Raw genomic sequence first — 17,667 nt, forward strand, 5'->3', positions numbered from 1 at the left:
TTGGCAATTTCTGTATTCCTAAAATGTCACAATTTTCACTACAAATTATGTATAAGTAGGCCCAGGAACCTCTAAATCAGGGACATTGTCTGGAATTTAGAATCTGGGATAGCAGTTGACATTGTGAAGAATTTATATCCTAGGGGTGAGGCACTACTCATGTCACTTCCTCACCTGCTGGGGAAAGGTGGTGCACTTTTCCATGTCCAAATCTGTGACAGAGTTGCAGGTAAAACACATATCTCCTGATTACAGGTCCTGTGCTTTAACCACTACACCATCCTACCTCATTTGGGATGGCCAACTAAACTAGGCACTGCCTCACATGCTACCCTCTGGCACATATCCCTGCTCCAAATGCCTGTGACATTCAACAGGGGCAAGTATGCACAGCTTGCCACAGAAAGAAATGTTGTTATGGGACTGTAGTTATACAGCTGTTATAGTCAAACAGGAGTGGGAGCTCTCATCATACAGCCAAAGAGGAGGAGTAGCTGTGTGGGACTATTGCTCTCCCAAGCAAGTGAAAGAATGGCCCTAACAAAGGGAAGGTGCACAGCTTTCCCCTACTCTTTCTACTTTAATCCCTGTAGGTGTCCCCTCATTACTCTTCATAGGGAAATTAGACATCCTCCAGGCCTGAATTTCTTATGATCATGCTCCTTGGCTGTGACCTTCTACATACTGTCCTAGTTACAGAGGATGGAAAAGTAATTATTAACATTTGTTTTCCTTGGAGAAGTGCACTTTCTAAATGTTAATTTATCTTTCGTTTAACATATTGTGAGTCGATAAAATCGGGATAACATGAAGATGTAAAGGGGGCAGGGAAAAATTTTGCATTTACTTGTGACTCTCAAACTGATATAGGAGCATGCCAAGTATGTTACACTAATAATACAGTACAAGCCTTGGCAGATAAGACAAGAAAATCAATTGTAATTCTTTTGGCTTTTTTCTCATATATTCTCAACCTGTTAGCAACCCATTTCTTTTGAGAGAGCAGTCAATGAATATTTAATGTTCGAGTGCATTGCCAATTTTATCTGCCAGCTAATAAAAAGCTGCTTGGTCATGGGTGTAAGAGGAGAGGTCTATTTTAGTTTGCGTGGCCGGCCAGTTGTAATAAGAGGGATAGCAATTTTAAATTGGGAGATTAATGGATAATTTGGAACCACTGTCATTCTGACACAGCCGGTGACCTTTTCAAATTGATAGATAGCTCCATTTCACCCCAACCAGCTACAACAAGCGATTGTTTCAAAGAATGGGACCTAAATGCCATGCTCATCAAAGATAGAAAAGGGGTGGGGATGTGGCAGGAGAGTTTGAGAGAAACAGCAACCCTCTGGTAGATTCATGGAATAATTAAGAAGGTCCCTGTTGATTCAGTAGTCCCAAATATTGTTTTGCCTTTAGTTTGAGCTGCTTCAGTGTTAATGATGTAAAAGACACAGAGAATGATGGTTAGCTTGATTTTATTTATTTATTTATTTATTTTAAAGAGAGGAAAATGGCACAGCTGAGTCCTCTAGATCCTGTCCTTTAGGGTGACTCCTTTCCCCAGTTTATGTGGATGAAAAACAGAAGGTGGGGAAAGTGAGTTTATAGGGAGGCTATACATGGGGGTACCATTAAATGCAATTAAGTATCTAGATCCTAAAACCGAGACACTCCTCAAAATGCATTCACAGGAAAATTTCTAATAAAATTTCTTTGTAATGATTCACTACCAAAACTGGACTTAGAATGAAAAACCCGTGTTTGAAGAAGATAAGAACTGTTGACATTAAAGAATCATCATGATTTCCATAACCCCAACCCCTTTCTTATAGATTAAAAGCGTACCACCGGATAACACATAGTGACTTATAACATTGATATATACAAAGAAGAATTGTTAATGGTAAGATTAAAAGCTTTGATAGCTTTTTTTTTTAATATTTGTAATTATGTATACTGAATCAGTACAGAAGAGGTGACACTTAGGCTAAGGCCAAGTGTGATGTTGACAATTCACCTTTTACATAGAAATGCTAATTTGCTTAAAATGGGATCCTTGCTGATGGAACAAGGTAACATGTGCTAGAAGTTTTGGGGTGAAAAGAGGACAAACCTATAACAAGAAGCCCTTTTCCGGGAAGGCTCAGAAACAGTGTGACCCAGAAAAATGCAAACCCAGCAGAAAAAAAAAATGCAGCAGTTGGGTAACTAAAGCTTGTGAATGCGTAATGTATGCATTACCTAAAACCCAAAGGGTTGATGTGTTAAAAGCCAATTGGATAAAGATCAGGTCATCTGTAATGTATAAATTTATTTAAAAAAACAAACATACATGAATATGGACCGAAACTGGTGAAACACTGGAGCAGCAACCAGGAGATCTGAGAAGACAATGGCTATCATGGAAGGACTTCATGGTGTCCCAGAATATGGTTAAATGGGCCCCATTTACCAATTCCATCTGTCTATTATTTGCCTGGCATAAATGCATGTCCAGACACTATAAGTGACAATAATTCTGTCTGAAATTGTATAAATAAAGGTGAAAATTGATTAAGCCTAAATTGGGTGAGCTTGTGACTCAGTTTCCCAAATTTTATCCCCAATGCTAAACTGCTTCTACTGCAATGCTAAAGACTCACCTAACAAATTGAGAATACGTGTGCCCTATCCCATGGGAAAGAGAAGTTTCTGATTTCCAGCAACACAACACTTGCTTCTGCAAGTCCCGAGATATTGGGCCTTAATGTTAGGGCATTGTTCTGTATAGAAAAGCTATTTTATGTAATGTTTAGACATTTCTAAAATGTATTCCTTATTTTCCCATCTACTCTAGTTCAAAACAGCTAGTGACCTACACCCCACAATGCAGAAGGCAAAAATCTCCCCCCCACGCCCCCAGTCTCTGCCAGTCTGACCTGGGGGGAAATTCCTACCCAACCTCAATTATGATGATCAGTCCTGAGCACTTGGGCAAGACCCACCAGCTAGACATACACAAAAGAATTCTCTCTCACAACTCAGAGCCCTCCCCATCTAGTGTCCCATCTCCGGCCATTGGAGATATTGGCTTATAGCAATCGTGGATGGGCCATATACCATTGTAGGTAATCTCATCATAATATCCCCTCCATAAACATGTCAAGTGAAGTCTTAGAATAAGTTAAGTATTTTTCCCTACACTTTCTGAGCGAGAGGATTTTGTGAGGTAGCCAAATGAAGCACCCATAATGCTGGATCATTAACCATCTATAAAAGGACATGTCTAAAGCACTTACCATGGTATATAAATGACAAACATGCAAACTTTGTATCACTTTGCTAGCTAAGGAATGGCACCTACCATTGTGGTATTTAAGCACTAATATCTGTAATTGCTTTTCCATTCCACATATGAATTACCCTCTGCATAAAGATTTTTTTTGAACTGCCTTAGTTCCCAGCCCTTTCTTAGTTCCAGTCTTTGCTCTTGGTTTTGAGCCGGTTGCTTGAATAAGTGAATGTGCCTTATTTATAGATCAGAATGATATGCATCTCAGTCAGGCCCCTTTCTAACTGTCTTTTCCATAAAACAAAACAAAAAAAACCAATGAATTTTCCTAGCCTCACCTTTATACCTACAGTGTAATCTCTGAGGCTCTTGATCTTTGTAATTGCCTTGTGCTGTAGCTTCATTTCTTCTATATTCTTTGTTTAACAGTGTCCATAATTGTGCACAATATTCATGTGCAGTTACACTAGCCCTTAGTGAATGATCTATTCTGAACCAACACTTTTAAAATAATTACAAAGAGCAATTTACATTTAAAACTAAAGAATAAACAGTATAAAATGCTTCTTATGAAATTCTCTCCACTGCTACTGAGTATATCAAGGATTAATATATTAACTCAAAGTAAGGCAATGAAGAGGTTAAAATAAGCTACGAAGTTATAAAAATATATAAACATAGCCATAAAAATGCACCATTCTTCTAAGTAGGCTAAGACCAAAACTCAATGGGGGCTGCTGTGTTATCAGCACTTTTTAAAAATCACGGTGTCCCATTTTTAAAAATCTTGACCTAAAATAAGTAGTGTGCTATATTCAGCAAGCACATCGGCTACTATAGCATTTCACATGGTTATCTTGCAATAAGGATGAATTATAATATTCACTAGATTTGATCAAACAGACAAGTAGAGATGCATGTTCTGCAAAACATCCACGGTCACTGGGGAGGGGGTGTCATATTATTTGTGAATCTTCTGACAACCACCAGTTTATTTGTGAAAATGCTCATAAATCCTGAATATTTCCTGTCTTTCAAAACAAAGACTTTCTAAAATATTTGTATCAGGTAAATCTTTCCAAATTACAAATATATTTGTGAAAACAGAATTGCTTAGTAAATGATTGAGAAATGTGAGCTAAATTAATTAGAAAACATATTTGTTTACTCTGATGCTTACCAAATATTGAACAGCCCATTAATGCTACAGATTAAGTATGAATAAATGCAATAGTTGTTGTTGATATCATGCAAAAATGGAAAGGTTCGGTGCTTGTTTGGTAAAGAGTTGAGCTTTATAGTCTGCTGGTGGGAATCAGAGTTTGTAAGTTTCAGGGTTGTGTTACGCTAAATCACAAAATATCATCACAGCACGTCCAATAAGAACTTTATTGTACTCAAAGCACTCAGCTAGCTCAAGGTCAACAATTTGATGTTGCTAGTATTAGAACTAAACAGAAATGACCAATTTTTGCCCATTTGATGCCAACCTGTCTGTGCATCAGAGAGCAGAATTTTGCCTTAACATACAGTAGGCTATCTCAAAGAAGCAACAGCATAGTGTTTGTAATTTTAACATTGTATTGTCACAGCATGTTTATTTAATGCATGCAGCACAGGCAGCTCTAAAGATAGATGAGGAGGAAATGGATAATTTACTTTTTTATTTCCTCAGATAAAAAGAGAGACCTCAAATTTGTTTCACAGAACAAAGGAGAATACTCAGGGAAATTAGAGTTCTGCATCTCTAAGGCCTGGTCTACACTAGGCGTTTAAACCGGTTTTAGGAGCGTAAAACCGATTTAACACCACACCCGTCCACACTAAGAGGCCCTTTATATCGGTATAAAGGGCTCTTTAAACCGGTTTCTGTACTCCTCCCTAACGAGAGGAGTAGCGCTAATATCGGTATTAACATATCAGATTGGGGTTAGTGTGGCCGCAGATCGACAGTATTGGCCTCCGGGCGGTATCCCACAGTGCACCACTGACCGCTCTGGACAGCAATCTGAACTCGGATGCTGTGGCCAGGTAGACAGGAAAAGCCCCGCGAACTTTTGAATATTTCCTGTTTGCCCAGCGTGGAGCTCCGATCAGCACGGGTGGTGATGCAGTTAAAAATCAAAATAAAGAAAGAGCTCCAGCATGGACGATGCGGACATGATCGCTGTAAGGGCAGGCAAATCTGTTCTATCAGCGCTCCGTTACAGAAGACGAAATTCAAAATCATTTTTTAAATATCTCCAGACAGATGCCATAGCAGGGACTCAGCGCACTGCTGCGTGACAAGCGTAACGGAAAGCCAAAGAATCAAATGGACGCTCATGGACTGGAGGACTCAAGCTATCCCACAGTTCCTGCAGTCTCTGAAAAGCATTTGCATTCTTGGCTGAGCTCCAAATGCTTCTAGGGTCAAAAACAGTGTCCACGGTGGGTCGGGGCATAGCTAGGCAATTTACGCACCCCCGCACCCACCCCCAGAAGTGAAAGGGAAAACAATCCTGTCTTGACTCTTTTACATGTCACCCTATCTTTACTGAATGCTGCAGATAGACGTGATGGTGCAGCACTCAACACCAACATCCTTGCTCCCCCCCCCGCCATGGGTGGCTGATGGAAGACTGATACCCATCATCATCATCAGCCTATTGGCACATGGGGCAGTGCAAAAGGACTGGTAACCATGCATACTAGCATCCGTCAGGTCGATCAAGGGCACCTGGCCCTAATTTTTCCTGGTAGATGGTACAATATGGCTGATAACCATCATCATAGCAACAGGGGGCTGGGCTTCATCAGCCCCCACCCTTCATGTGTAAAGAAAAGATTCAATTGCCCCTGGACTAGCAGCAGGATGCTGGGCTCCTCTCCTCCACACTCCTTAATGTCCTATGTGGACTATCATAGCAACTGGAGGCTGCCTTCCACTCATTTCTCACTAACAAGTATTCCTGCATTCTTTATTACTTCATCACACAAGTGGGGGGACAATGGTATGGTAGCCCAGGAAGGCTGGGGAAGAATGGAATGAACAGGTGGGGTTGTTGCAGGAGCACCCCCTGTGAATAGCATACAGCTCATAATCTATGCAGGATCTGACACAGAGCAGCTGGGCTCTCTGGTTCTCTGATACAGTGGTTCTCTAGTACACTTGCCCATATTCTAGGCAGGACTGATTCTATTTTTAGATACCAAAAAGGAGGGATTGACTCAGGGAGTCATTCCCAATTTTAGCTTTGTGCCCTGACTAAGAGCAGCCAGGGCACTTATGACAGCAGCAAATGGAACAGTGCAAAAGGACTGGTAGCCACGATCATCTTATTACCAATTTATGGTATGGTAGATGGTACAATATGGCTGATAACCATCTCTGCTATCATGCAAAAGCAAAAGCATGCAGCTGTGTAGCACTGCTGAATCGCCTCTGTGAGCGGCATCTAGTACACATACGGTGACAGTCACAAAAGGCGAAACAGGCTCCATGATTGCCATGCTATGGCATCTTCCAGGGCAATCCAGGGAAAAAAAGGCATGAAATGCTTGTCTGCCGTTGCTTTCCCAGCGGAAGGAGTGACTGACGACATTTACCCAGAACCACCCACGACAATGATTTTTGCCGCATCAGGCACTGGGATCTCAACCCGGAAATTCAAAGGGGGGGGGAGGCTGCGGGAACTATGGGATAGCTACGGAATAGCTACCCACAGTGCAATGCTCCAGAAATCGACGCTAGCCTCGGACCGTGGACGCACACCACCGATTTAATGTGTTTAGTGTGGCCGCGCACACTCGATTTTATACAATCTGTTTTGTTAAACCGGTTTATGTAAATTCGGAATAATCCCGTAGTGGAGACGTACCCAACAAGTACTTACTTAGAGTGTTAGTCTCTGGCACTTAAAGAATACAACACCGCTAGGACCTTTATAAAAAATCTTAAAGAACTGGCTGCTGATGGGGTAAAACTATTACATTTTTCATTCCAGATTAGTGAGGTCTGAGAATCTTCACTTTGCTGTCTTCATAACTTATTAAAACATGTTAAATCAGCAAAGAGTCCTGTGGCACCTTATAGACTAACAGACTTATTGGAGCATCAGCTTGCGTGGGTGAATACCCACTTCGTCGGATGCAGGACTCTTTGCTGCTTTTACAGATCCAGACTAACACGGCTACCCCTCTGATACTTAAAACATGTTAGAAGTCTCCATCTGAAGTAACATGTGATACAAGATGACATCTGCCATATTTATACATTTTTCTATGCCTGAGGTCTTGGGAATACAGTGTCTCAAATTAAATAACAATGATCCCTTTGGCTGATTAAGAAATGTCACTGACCGTCTCTGAAAGGAATCTTATCTTAAGCAGGTTTCCTTACCTAGTAAGTCAAAGACCATTATATGTGGACTTGAAAATATGGAGGTGGTGTTTGAAGAGAAGAAAACTGGGATAGAATCTTCAGAGCACCACAACAAACAGATCCTGCTGCCTTTCTAAAAAAAAAAAATAGGTCTTCTCTAGAAATCTGAATATTGGCAACGTTGCATCCAACTTCCCCTGCTCAACTACTGTTCATGCACATGCTTCTGCACAATGTAACTCTGCAAATTGGGATAACAGCAAAAAGCTATACACAGAAAGAGACCCTAGAGATAAGATGAAGTTGGCTCAAGCATCTTCTACTCCTTTCCCATAAAATCTTTCACTGGAGATTGTCACAAGTGGTTTCGGGTGAGACGAGTTCAAATACCTCAGATATCAAGCAATGTCACTAGCATCTGTCACATGTTGTTTTCCTCCTCTCTGACTTGCCACTGCTTGAGCCTTACAGATTACCTGATTAAGAGGTTCATTGACCTGTGCTCTTACCTGTTCTTGTTCCTTTACTCTAGGAATGGTTTCTTGCACACATACCAATTCCTTTCCCTATGGCAGACTGAACTGCTACCATACAGCCGTCCATGAAAGTGTACCCAATCTGAAACCCAGCTATGGAGAGTGACAGCTCTTACACTGTAAACAGACATTCAGGAAGAATACTGTAAATGTTTTGGGTATTGCTCAGACATCTTATGGGATATCTGACCGAATAAACAAAGTCCTTGATCAGCTCTCATATCAGTCCTACTTAGTACCTAGCTTGAAGCAGCTGGGGCCAGATTTGCAGACATGCTAAATGCTTACAACAACTGAAGGCAATTGGAGCCAGGCTTTGAATATCTAAAGTGTGACATAAATGCAAATTACTCTGAAAAATCAGGGCCTAGGTGTTTCATGATGAGCACCCAAAATTCATGGACATGTGAAAATTCTGGGCTTAATCTCTGTGCTTCAGCTGCCCAGCTGTAAAATGGAAAGGGTAACACCACCTGGGCAGCGAGTGAAGTTTCCCCTGGGGGAGGCTAGCCCCCTGCCCTGCCTCTTCCAGCCCAGGTCCCACACCCACTTGCTGCTCTCAGCCCCCCACATGGCCCCAGCCAAGGTGGAGAGGGGGGCTGAGAGCTAGGTCAGGGCCATGGAAGGGGGGTGCTGGGAGCAGCAGTGGGTGTGGGACCTTGGCTGGAAGAGGCAGGGCAGGGAGCTAGCCTCCCCCAGGGGAAACTTCACTTGAGCTCCGAGCCTTGAGCACCTCCCCCATTCGGTCCTGCCTGTGGCCCCACCCATGACCCTACCCCATTCCACCCCTTCCCCTGCAGCCCTGCCCCTGTTCCACCTACACCCCCATCTCCATCCACCACCACCACCACCACCCCCGCTGCAGCCTTGAGACTGGAAAAGCTGCGTCTTCCCACTGCGGCCACAGGGCTGAGGTGGGGAGAAATTTTTCCAGGGGCCCCAAATCCACCACTGCCCCTTCCCACTGGCACACGGTTTGGGATGGATTAGCCCCCAGCCTCCATTATGCACCACCTATGACACCACCTAATATAACAGGGGTGTTGTGAACATTAATGAATGTATGTTGGTGAAGCACTCCAATACTATGGTGACAGCACCACAGAAATTCCCATGAGAAAATTAATAATTTTGTGTTCAGAGCAGGGTTTGGATGATACATGTTAAATAGGTCATGGGCCACACATTGAATGATGAGTATAAAAACACTGAACACCCATTCGCTGAAGGAGACAGGGGTCCTGTGGGAAAAATAGCATGTGAACATGTCATTAAAGACTGTATCATAACACATTTTCACCTGGAGCCCAAATTCAGATTGCCTTTGCAACACAACCTTCAGTCTGGCATTTCTTAACTTCTGAGTGCTTGACTTTGCAACCCTAGTGTTCTTTTAAAGTAGTTTTTTGGATGTAATTAGAGTGTATGATTTGGCTTCCCAAAAGTCAGAAACATAGAGTTTAAGGCCAGAAGAGATCATCTAGTCTGACCTCCTGTATCACAGGCCACAAGCACTACCCGGCACCAACACACTAAACTCAACAACCACAAGTATTAAAGCCCACAGGTGACTAAAGTATTATGTGCCACAGACAGAGAATAGGAGGGACCAAGGTGCACCAGTGCCAGAGGATCTTGCAATGTCGAGGAATCGATTAAGTGAGATATAATTAGATGAACCTGGCAGGGTAAGAGAAATGTTCATATTGTGGAGGGAGTTTTTTCCTTGCCAATACCTGATGTAAAGAAGTGACTGCATGAAAGATATCACTTTGCTACTCAACAGATGCTTGCATGCCCTGAGCACACTGTGATGTTGCACTCCATAATGTTCTATGGAAATATGCTTATGAGTGTGAATATAATGTAACTGGAAAATGCTTCATGCAAAAGGTCTCTTGTAAAGTATCATTACAAAGCTTATGATCTACTGAGTGTGTTCATCCTATTTGTTTGCATGTATTATTTCTATGTCTGAAGTTAGGAAAAGAAGATATTAACTTGTATTACTGATGTAAACCCATTAAGTGTGCTTCAGAATCAATGACCTGTAAATGGCTCTGTTTACTTGCAAACCTTCCTGTGTACGGGTGGGCCAGCCCTGGAAGAATGGAGGCTGGGTCTCACAGGACATGTGAATATGTCACCTGATACTGGAATCAATCTTAAACCTGGTGCTTTTCCATTTAGAAGGAGGGGTGGGGACCCAGAGAGACAAAAGATTCCCACCTTGTGTCAAAGCTGTTAAAGGGGGTGGAACAGAACAAAGGGGGCTGCCAGTCATGAGAACACTCCTACTTTCCACCTAAGATGTCTGCTGGAACTAACAAGGACTGTGCCAGGGGAAAGGATTGGTCCCAGAGTAGGAAGGAGTCTAGTCTGTGAAAGAAGCTTATTGGAACATCTCTGAGGGTGAGATTTGACCTGTAATCAGATTCTTAATGTATTAGGCTTAGACTTGTATGTTTTTGCTTTATTTTGCTTTGTGACTTACTTTGTTTTGTCTGTTTTATTACTTGAAACCACTTAAATCCTACTTTTTATTCTTAATAAAATCACTTTTTTTATTATTCAACCCAGAGTAAGTGATTAATATCTGGGGGAGCAAATAGCTATGCATATCTCTCTATCAGTGTTATAGAGGGTGGACAATTTATGAGTTTACCCTATATAAGCTTTATACAGATTAAAACAGATTTATTTGGGGTTTGGATCCACTGGGAGCTGGGTTTCTGGGTGCTGGAGATAGGTGATCTGCTGAGCAGTTTTTGATTAAAGTCTGCAACTGTAGGGGCGTGGACCAGACCTGGGTCTGTGTTGCAGCAGGCTAGCATGTCTGGCTCGACACGGCAGGGTTCTGGAATCCCAAACTGGCAGGCAAAACTGGCTCAGAGGTAATCTCAACACGTCAAGTGACAGTCCCAAGGGGGTCTCTGTGACCGAACCCGTCACAGTCAGTTTCAATATGTCAATACTGTGCCTCAGAGAGAAAAAAACTTTTTAATAATTAAGTCAAATAATGAGATTCGATATACAATTATTTTTATAATGAATAAGCACCCTGGAGATTTGCTCTGGTATTAAAAGTGTATCAGTATTCATTGAGACAATATGAAACACTGAAATGAGACACATCCATTTTCACCCTTTTCTGTGACACTGGTAAGAGGAGAATCCATACAATGAGATTTCTGCTGTTTCAGATGCCACTTATCATTGTACATCACATTACATGTTACAAGAGTCTTAGGCCTGGACTACACAATAAAATTTTGTCATTGTAGCTATGCCGGTCTGGGATGTGGGGAAAAAAAACAAAAAACAAACACACCCTCAAGCCAGCGTAGCGATGCTGGCAAAACCCCCACTGTGGACACAACTACACCAAGAGAAAAGTGCTTCTGCTGGCACAGCTAACAGTTTAGTTAGGCATGTTACTATGCCAGCAGAAAAACTCCTTCTGTTAGCACACACTGTCTCTATAGTAGAGGGCTCTGCCATTACAGCTGTGGCTATACTGATAGAGATATACTAGCAATGCATTTGTAGTGTAGACAAGATCTTAGCAACAAGTTTGAGAAGGTCATTGTGACATTAATTCAAGGATAACTATGTCTTGTTGGTAGCCATCATGGTCCAGGTTGAGCTATCCTTCCTTAGGTTAGTTTGCACTGTATAACACATGCAGTCCCATTTATTTCAAAAGGGACCATTCCTGGAGTAAAGGATTCTGTTTTAGAGCTGGTACACCACAAAAACAGTTTCACTGGGAATGTCAACATTTTGAAGCTGTTTCCATTTCATAGGGCTGAAAATTGACCCATTTTCTATTTTTCACTAACGTTTCAGTGATTTTCATTGAGATCATGTCTGACATTAATAAACATGGTTTACCAAACTTGCTCCCAGTAAAAATGTTCAATAAGTAATTTCAAATTAGAATTTGATTACAAAAATTACTGAGATACTGATGTGTCCAGAAACTTTTGCAAAAAAATGTCAACTTTCTTTGAATTTTTAAATGTTATACAATAAGATCTGTGTTCCAAAAAAGACCATTATTCACCAGAAAAATTTTGGTGTGCAAAAATCTCCACCAACTCTATTCAGTACGAGTAAAGGGGTCACAGTCCAACTTTGTGTAATTTACTTAAAGGTGAGGACAAATAGGGAATGCATAGTTGTTTCAGAGACAGTAAATGGCCTGAACTTTTGCCCTTTAATTGAATCAGAGCAGGGGTACAATTTCCAAAAGCACCTAAGCGACTTGGGAATCCAAGTTCCAGCCTCAAAAGTTATTTAGACACTTAGGAGCCTAAAGGTCCAATTTTCAAAAGGACCATTATGGGTCTTTAAGAGGGAGAGTAAATGGAACCTTTCTTGTCGCAGTCGTGCATTGAAAGCAGAAGTTAGAGAGAAAAGTGGTTCTGTCAGCTCCCGAATGCTAGCCATCCAGGCGCACAAAGCGTAGTTCAACACCCAACTCCCCCTGAAAGTCAGTAAGATGAATTCCATTGCAGAAATGTTTGATTCTGATCCAACACCTGAGTAAATCAGGAGCAACTCAGTTGACGTCCAGAGAATTACACCTAATTGTTCTTTAATTCATCTATGCTATCATCATCCACATAAGAGCCTGCCTGGCCCTAGCCTTCACTTCAAGAGGGAGTAAGCAGCATGTCATAACATGAGGAGATGGGCTACTTTATTGGAAAGGCAATAAAAGCGATACAGCTGAGCAACAGTAAATTCATACTCATTTCCCTCCTGTCATTACAGGCTTCATATAACAACTGTGCTTTATAATTAAAAATTTTCATTAGGTAATAAAAAATGCAACTAAGCAATTAACAGTTTTTCTACAAATATCTATTATTTAATTAGCATTTTATGCAGATTGTTTTTAAGAGCATGAAATTTCTCTTCAGCATCTTGAAAGGAATGGATTTTATGCAGGGTTGAGGGATATAAATTAATCCCTAAATATTTTCCACAGCAACCCTTAAATTATGAAATAGGAGTACACAAAAGTAGTCCTAGAAACTTTGATGAGAGGTTTTGCTGGTCTAGAGGTTAGAGCAAAGGACTGCCGGGAGCCAGAGGTACATTAGACCCTAATCCCACTTTACATCCTGCAGAAATTGGGCAAGTCATTTGACTTCCTTGTGCCTGAATCAACCCAGCTTGAAAGATTCATGACCAGCAGACACTTCAGTATAAACCTGATGCTGTGTATGAGCTGATTTTTCCTGGGTCGATAAATTATATTTATGCCCATTAAGGCTTTTTCATTCAGAGATTGTATTGAGAGGTAGCTGCTAAGTTTATAGACATGAACATCAAGCCCTACTGCAACGTTTCACATTCTATTGCAGTAACGTCACATTGTTGCTACGGTTTGGCAGATTTACTAGTTTCAATTAAATGAACTATAGTTGTATATTCACACCATAGGTGCTACATATTTCATCAAATAACCAAAGTTATTCCATAATTTTGTGATTTTAAAAAAATGCTACCTCAGTGCATAGTGCCATGCAATTCCTATTAAAGTTGATACTTTGTGGCCAGAGCATTGGAGGGAAATCTTCAGTCTACTCTTCTTGGGATATTGTACTAATTAAACATTTTTGCATTACTCTATGTGCCTGGATACCTAACTTCCAGCTTAACAAAATGGTTACAGATTGTTTCCAGTCTAAATTCTTCAGCTAGAAGGATGCTAGGAGCCTGCATCTTTTGGACAAGTTAGACACATTGATATATGAGGAAAGACGGAGCTAAAGATCTATACTTTGGCTAAGAGAGGACTAAACTGGGAACATTGTAACAGTCTTCAAATATCTGAAGGGTGTGAAAACTCCAGAGAAATGAACTATTTAAGGTGGAGCTATAAAGTATTACTAGGAGTATAGGAAGAAAAGAAAAGGGGGAGAATTTACTCTGAACATCAGGACTAGAGCTCAGTCCTGACCAATGCTCGCCTCTGTACAATGCTCAGGCAGGAAATGAGCCCTGAGACCCCTGGATGTGGAGAAATCCTCAGCAGACATAGGACCCATGGCTGTAGGCTCCCTACATTCATGCATATGGAGGCGAGCTTGGGGACTTGAGGACTCTCAGGCCTGGTCTACACTAGGGTGGGGGGTCGAACTAAGGTACGTGACTTCAGCTACGCGAATAGCGTAGCTGAAGTCGAACTACCTTAGTTCAAACTTCTTACCTGTCCAGACGCCGCAGGATTAAAGTCCGCGGCTCCCCCGTCGACTCCGCCACCACCGTTCGCGGTGGTGGAGTTCCGGAGTCGACGGGAGTGCGTTCGGAGTTCGAACTATCGTGTCTAGATTAGACACGATAGTTCGAACTCCGAGAAGTTGAACGCTACCCGTCGACCCGGCCGTAAGTATGGACGTACCCTCACAGGAGCTAGGGTTGTAGCAGACACTTTCCTTCATGCCGAGCAGCAACAGCATGGGTACACATCCTGTTTAGCTGGGGTGTGAATATTTGAATAACTTACCCCACTTGGGCCATGAGTATTTACTGCTTGAGCTAAATGACTAAGTCTCCTAGCTGGACGTAGTAGGAGAAGGCCACAGGGTTCACTCATCATTGGATGTCTCCTTGTGGCCACATCTGGGGATTAGCTTCACTTTGATCTGATGCCCCCTTCCTCACACCATGGCTCTTCTTTCTCTCTGGAACTCAGGGGTGCTCCTTCTTTGTGACTCACCCCTTCGGCCAGGTCACTATGTAATCCTCCCATTCCAAGGTATCAAAGTCCCATTAGATCCTCAGTCCAGCTCCCATTCCACACAGTCTTCTGATCCAAGGCCAAGCTCTGTGCCACTTCCCTAGTGGCTGGTAGGGGAACCCGGGCCCACCACTATTCCAGTTCAGGGACCTTATGTCTAGCAACTCCAATCTTCTTGCTCCCAGACTCTGTTGCTATTTCTCTGGACTCCTTCCCGCTTCCCTTCTCTGCTTCTGGCCCCCCTGTCCTCTGGGTTTACCACACCAAACTCCCTGCTCCCAGGAAGTGACTGTATACTACTCCATTCTTTGGCTTCTTGCAGCACCAAACACACCTCCCTCCTCTTTGGGAGTGACTGCAGATTACTTCCTTTTTCTTTTTGTTTTTTTTTCTTTTTCTGTCATTTAATGGTGCAGCAGCCTCAGCATGTGAGGCTCTCACCACCACCTACCACAGTTTTCACATAAGCAACAATCTATATCCTCTCACCCAGTCCTCTCTCCTTAAAAAGCAAAGTAATGCTTTTTTAATGCAACTCCACTTTCCTGGTACTCTCTCCAATCCTTTCAGACTATATTCTTTCACCTTAGGGCATCTCAGTTCTTTATAAAGAATCTTTATTTCTGTGTAATTCTCCCTGAATTGCCACAGCAGATGCTCAACTGTTTCTTGCACTTTGCATGTGTCACACAATCTTTGTGTTTGTTTAGTACATATAAATTACCATTCAGGTGACAGTGACCTGTTAGCATTCGTAATCTAGTTACTTCACTTCTTCTTTCATAGCTATTGAGTATATCATTATCCTGCAGTTTAGGACATATTTCATAGAACCTTCGTCCTTTTTTCTCTTTGGTCCATGGTTCTTGAGATTCCTTCTTAACTTCTCACTTGACCAAACTTTTGAAATCCTCTTCACTCAAAAGAATCTTTATGTCAACAGACTCATTTTTAAGTCACTTTTCGCTGCTTTATGGGCCATTTCATTGCCCGGTATCCCCACGTGCACTGGAATCCACATTATAACTATATGTAAACCCAATTGTATTAGCTCTATAATTCAGAACAGGATTCCATTGGTTAAGTCATTCCTGCTTTCTGAAGCCCCCTTTCTAATCGCAGTTATACCCAATAAAGAGTCAGAGAGGGTCGCAGTCACAGATGGGCAGACATCCCTTACCCAAGTCAGGGCTAACACTATGCCCATCAATTGGGCCATCATAGTGACCACAAATTTGGATAGTATCAGGGATACAAAAGGCTCTTCCCACTGTACCTGAGTTGTCATCTCTTGAGCTGTCAGAATTGACTTGACAATGCTGACCCCATTTGCCATGTATGGACTCATAAATCTTAGTCATATTTGATTAACATAAGAATGGCCATATCGGGTCAGAACAAAGGTCCATCTCATAGACTCATAGACTTTAAGGTCAGAAGGGACCATTATGATCATCTAGTCTGACCTCCTGCACAAAGCAGGCCACAGAATCTTACCCATCCACTTCTATAACAAACCCCTAACCTATGTCTGAGTTACTGAAGTCTTCAAATTGTGGTTTGAAGACCTCAAGCTGCAGAGAATCCTCCAGCAAGTGACCCATGCCCCATGCTGCAGAGGAAGGCGAAAAACCTCCAGGGCCTCTGCCAATCTGCCCCGGAGGAAAATTCCTTCCCGACCCCAAATATGGCGATCAGTTAAACCCTGAGCATGTGGGCAAGACTCACCTGCCAGCACCCAGAAAAGAATTCTCTGCAGTAACTCAGATCCCGTCCCATCTAACATCCCATCACAGACCACTGGGCATACTTACCTGCTGATAATTGTCAAAGTTAGACTCAAGACTCACAGTTTGTCAGACCACTCTGTTTTATAGCAGCAGCGCTCTTGCTATAAGTGTAGTCAAAGCGCAGCGGCCAAAAAAAACTCTCCCCTCTGTCCCCCACTCCTCCTGCTGGGGGAATAATACAGAGCGCTGGGCGGCCGCTGGCGCTGGGCTGGGGATTACACTGGGGGGGGGCTTGTGGCGCGCATTTTGCTGCCAGCAGGTTTTGTTGTGTTGCACACTGCTGCGCAGCATGATTTTTGGCAGTAGCCAAGCCCCAGATACCATGAGCCCCCACAAAAGACACAATATCTATTATTTATTATAAAAGGATGAGGACTTAACAAGATAACAAAGGGAGCAGAGATAAGAAGTTTTACTGGGTTTTTGCATGCATTTTTTATTTCCTACTACTTACTACCCATCTTCTAATGTTCATCTGTTAATATTTTTTTTTGTTTAATGTTCTTTTTTCCTGGCTAATGTTTTTCTTTCTTTATTTTTTCTTATTTCTTTTATACATCTCATTTTTAATTTCTTATTCTTATTTTTACAATATAATTTATTCTACTTTCACATAATCAAAGATCAATTACCAAAATTAATTGCCAAAATTAGGCTATCCCATCATACCATCCCTTCCATAAACTTATCAAGCTTAGTCTTAAAGTCAGATATGTCTTTTGCCCCCACTACTCCCCTTGGAAGAACATAACATAAGAACATAAGAACGGCCATACCGGGTCAGACCAAAGGTCCATCTAGCCCAGTATCTGTCTACCGACAGTGGCCAATGCCAGGTGCCCCAGAGGGAGTGAACCTAACAGGCAATGATCAAGTGATCTCTCTCCTGCCATCCATCTCCATCCTCTGATGAACAGAGGCTAGGGACACCATTCTTACCCATCCTGGCT

This window comes from Mauremys reevesii, linkage group 9 (assembly GCF_016161935.1).
Source record: "Mauremys reevesii isolate NIE-2019 linkage group 9, ASM1616193v1, whole genome shotgun sequence".
Lineage (NCBI taxonomy): Eukaryota > Metazoa > Chordata > Testudines > Geoemydidae > Mauremys > Mauremys reevesii.